Raw genomic sequence first — 5105 nt, 5'->3', positions numbered from 1 at the left:
GTTTCCTGTATTAGAGGAGGTTAAGATAAGGGATGCTAACTATCCTTTTCTGGCCTTCAGCTATGACATCTCTGATAGCTGATTTTGGTAACATTCTGAGTACAGATGCACATTAACCAAATTAGCAATCATGGCAAAAAAGAAAAACAGTTCCAATGTTTTAATTAAAGTGACAAGTTACTCTTACAAGTCCTAGAATATCTGAAGTTCTTTTAATTATCATAGTCTCCTCTTTCTTTTAATTATCACAGACATACCTTTTATGAGACCTTTATTTGGCTGAATAGCTAGGCGATGCCCTAGTACCAAATAAACCCTGAATTCTCATTGGCTTGGCATCACAAAAGTTTATTCCTTGCTTATTTAATATCTAACATGTGTTGGATAGTCTGTTTCATCCAATAACTCATGGTCCAGGTACTCTCCATTTTTAATGTACCACCTTTAACAGGTGGCCTCTGTGGTAAACAGCCTCCGAGATGACTCCTAATGTCCCCTCATCTTCTGGTATTCACACCCTTGTGTAGTCCCTTTCCACAGTGTGCCAGGATTGGTCTGGGTGACCAAGAACATATGGCACAAGTGATAGTATGTCACTTTTAAGATTACATTATAAAAAGTTACAGTTTCTGTCTTGAGCTTCACTCTCTCTATCGCTCTTGAATTTCTTGCTCTGGGGAAAGTAAGTTGTTTTGTTGTGAGCAACCCATGTGGTAAGGAACTGAAATATCCAGCCAACAGCCATGAAGAAAACAACCACAGGTATAATCTTGGAAGTGAATCTTTGAGCCAGATTGGGTCTTCAAATGCCTGCAATATCACCCTTCCCTCTACCCTCCATCTTGACTGAAACTTAATGACAAGACTGAGACAGAGAACTAGCTAAGAGTCTCACAGATTCCTGACCCCTTAGAAGCTGTAAGATAACACATGTTTGTTATTTTAAGTTTTTTATTTTTATTTTTAATTTGGGGATGTGATATAGAGTCTAAAGTTGTCATGGTAGGAGAAGAGTAAACTGGAAAAAAATATACTGGTTCTTAACTGTCTTTGCCAAGAAGCAGCACATGTCAATCATGCCATAATCACTTGGCCCAAATCAATCACATTGTATCACCCTAAATGCAAGTGTGGCTGAAAGTGTATAGGAACCCAGTCTCTGTCATAGAAACTATACAGTAGTTAAAAGTATTTTTTAACTTGCATAGACTCATAACAAGGGAATTTGGAAGAAACAAATAATAGCATAAGCATAAGATAAAGTGATAGATATATCCACTTAACATTTTGTATCTTTGTCAATAAAAGTAACATAATATTTGTAAAACTTGGGCTGATTACTGTGCTAAGCATCTAGGGTAAGAAGATAATAAAAACCAAGGTACCAAAAAGCCAGTAGAAGACACAAACATATTAATAGATTATTTCAATATAATGTGGCTCTGATAGATAGGTTACAGAATGTAGTAAAAGTATATAAGAAGGACACTTAGTTCTCTCTGGGGGATTAGAAAAAGATTCAGGAGAAGATGACACCTAAACTGAGTTTTAATGCATAAATTCTAGATACACAGGTGAAGAAGATTGGGTAAGGATGTTCTAAGAAGAGGAAACAAAATGAGCAAAATCAAAGATGCGTGAAATGGCATGGGCTAGGAAGAGAATGTTAAGCAATTGAGTAATTCAAGTGTAACTGCAGATGAGAGTCTAGAGATGAAGCTGGGGCATTAGATAAGGGTTGGGTTACAAAAGGCCTTGTGTACAATACTGAAGGTCTCTGCTGGCTTTGTCACCGTAGTTTAAAAGGAGGCCTTGAAAGGTTTGAAGGAGAGTGTTGTCCTTGGTTTGCATTTCTTGTAAGAACATCCTGGAGTTAACGTAAAGAATAAATCCAAAGGAAGAAGGACTTGTAAAGGTCTTTCCGGTTTTCACACCAGAGTTTGTGTCCTCTTTGGGGTTTATTAAATCAAGCCTACTTTAATGAAAAAAAAAAAATCAATAATATAAAACAACCAAAGTTTTCTAAATAATTAGTTCTATGATACTTTCTACATGATGCATAAGGAAGAAAAGGAGAAAAGAAGAAAGTGAGAAAATGAAGAGGAAAAAATAAAGAAAAAAGAAGACTAAAACATAGGAAAAACTGTTTTTGCTTTGCCGAATGTTTAAATTTAAAAAGAAAATCTCTTCACATAATTTTTCATATTTCTTTCCTGAAAACTGTATGTTTGAATCTTGCATATCATGGCTGTATTAATATTTTCCAATATTCAATAAAATTTTTGCTAACATTATTTTTGTAATAACTTATTTTTTTGAGTTTCAGTGGGTCACTAGACTCCTAGCCATTCATCATTTTGGCCTTTAGATCATTTTTTGAACTCACGCAAACCCAAAAGATGAAAAATTTGAGGTCCAACAAAAATTTTTCATATTTTGCAACTAAAACTCCAATTTTTTACTCCAAATTATTTGTAACTCCCTAAATATACTCATTTAAAAATTGATCTTAATGGCATTTTTATTATTCAAATAATCGATGAAGATATCAAATTGATCCCAGCTCAGCCATTAGGGAATTACAGGAAACATTTCTCTATAAGTTAACATCCCAAATTTTGTAAAACAGGTTAGTTTAAACACTTTTATATAATGGAGCATACAGATGTTGTATTATAGAATTGTATACCTGAAATTTATATGATGTGATTAATCACTGTTACCCCCAATAAACTTAATTTAAAACATTTACAAATATATATAGGAAGTTTTAAAACTGGAAATAAGTAAATAAATAGAAAAAAGATAAATAAATTTTATTTGCTATTTCCAGTTCACAATGGGAATATGACAGTGGTTAAAAATATGTCTTTTTCTAGATTTTTATTGTTTTTATTCCTACTCAGTGATTCTAAAATGAATTTATGAAGCATATGTTTCACAACCATGTGGGGCCTTGATTTTATCACTACATTTATAGAAATGGGGTCAAAAATATACTGCATATAATAACTTATTTAATCAGTTAAGAATGAATTTGATAAGTCTCTCACTTTGGTAGAGAACCATATTGACTATAAACACCATTTTGAAGCCAATTTATCTTTCTTAAAACATACAGATTGTGCTAATCTTTCTGAAATACAAGTAGAGAGGTATGGTTAAGTGCTTATGAAACCATTTTGTCTTTGAGTGAAACTGAGTCAACTTTTTATTATGAAAAAGTAGCTTAAAACTTTATCCAATTAGAATACTTAATATAAAAGTTCCCCAATTTTAGAAAGCTTAAAAACAGATACATTAACAAATTTCACCAGCTGGTGCAAAAAAAGGACTTTATAATTATTGGAACATTTATGTGCTTGGGCTTGGTTTACATTTCAGACATGGATAAGCCTAGAAAGACCTTTTCTTTGAATACATCAGAAATGGTGATGGTGACTCACAGATTCCTGAAAGTCAGTAAAATTATCCTATTTTATGGATTTATGTATTCCTCCTCCCCAGGTATAATGAATTTTGCAACTAGTCACCGAAATTAAGCCAAATTGTCTCAATGGAAAGAGGGAGATTAAGAATTTAAGAACTTAAAAACATATAAATAAATGCATGTGCGTGCACACACATGTACATACACAGATACAATTTGGAGATTGCATTATATGGCTAACAGGATTTTAATACACTCTAGTTTTTTCAAGCAGGATTAAGAAGCTATTTTCTAAACTTTAACAATGCCAAAAGTGGATATAAGGTCTTGACCTTCCCAAAGCCAAGGGATATTTTCAACTACCTCCTGAGTAAATTACTAGCTTTTAGGGAAGCAAGAAAGATAAATACATTAGAAATGAGTAAATTCTAGAATTAATATTCATGTAAGAAGAAACATCCCTTGATCTCATTGATCATTGTAGCAAATTTATTTTCCTTGACCAGACTCAATATATTCCTGCTTTAGAGTCTTCACAATTTATAACCCCCTCTGACTCTATCATGGCTGGATCCTTCCCAGTTCACATTTCACATCTTCAGACAAGGTCTCTAAGAAGGCCCAGTCAGAATCACTACCTACCTCATGGACTTTGATAGCATTCCATTTGATTTTTGTCATAGAAATTATTACTATTTGAAATTATATTCTTGGTTTATCCATTGATTTTTCTGTTTTCTCCCTTAAGTATTATATAAGTTCCATGAGCATAGATTCATTATATGTTGATTCGTTTGTTTATTTATTTATTTTTCTGGGTGCGTCCTCAGTGTCTTCAACAGTGTCAGGCATTGAAGAGTGTTTTAGCTACCAAATGAATTAAAGTATTAGATTTCCACCAGGAGGAATACTTTAGTTATAAGTACATTTTTTAAAAAATTAGGCATTGCAGGCTTTAAATTTCTTTGAAATGACTTTTTAAATAAATCCTCAGTGATTTGAATTATGTTTGTGATAATATTCGTCACTATCTTAAGGAGTACACACATTAAAATGAATATTATATAACTACTAAACCAATGATTTGGGGAGAACATTTGAAAATCTCTCCCCAGCACTGAGATCCCCTTGAGATTTCCATGAAACTATTCTGCTTTTCTTATGAAAAGCAAGTGGGATTTAAAAACTGTAGCAGGTTTTTGTTTTTTCTTTTTTTCTCAAGGAAGTTATACCAAGATCTTTCCAAATTACATGATATATTTCTGCAATAACTAAGGAGAACATGTAATGTACAAAATCCTTACTTAAACCTGCTTTGCTTTTTGTTTTGAAGTAATTCTTAGTTGTTATTTATGTTTTTATACAAGTCTAAGGAAATATTTGACGATTTGTGTTTCAATGAGGTAAGAGAGCTAAGACTGAATGTTACCATGACTTCATACTTTCTTCAATAGAAAGGGCCAAACATCCTTGACTGAGCATAGGATGTTTTGGGAATTCCCACAGAGACCCTGCTTTAGGAATCTTTTGATATTCTGCCATTGCGAGTGACTTGTAACAATTCTGGTCATAAGCACACTAAACAGTGCAGACAGTTAAAAAAAATTATACTTTCAGATGGAGTGCAAGAGTGGTGTTGGTATTAGCTAGATGGTTCTAAACACTTCATTTAATG

The 5105-nt window shown here is 32.9% G+C and overlaps 1 protein-coding gene across 1 annotated transcript in view; it reads left to right on the top strand.

Moving 5' to 3' along the window:
* HCRTR2 (hypocretin receptor 2) overlaps window positions 1–5105 on the top strand; it is a 123196-nt gene that overhangs the window by 9243 nt on the left and 108848 nt on the right. The window lies entirely within an intron of this gene.

This window comes from Pteropus vampyrus, unplaced genomic scaffold (genome assembly GCF_000151845.1).
Source record: "Pteropus vampyrus isolate Shadow unplaced genomic scaffold, Pvam_2.0 Scaffold260, whole genome shotgun sequence".
NCBI classification, from domain to species: domain Eukaryota; kingdom Metazoa; phylum Chordata; class Mammalia; order Chiroptera; family Pteropodidae; genus Pteropus; species Pteropus vampyrus.
The sequence above is the reverse complement of the archived record's forward strand: the minus strand, read 5'-3'. Positions and strand labels throughout refer to the sequence as shown.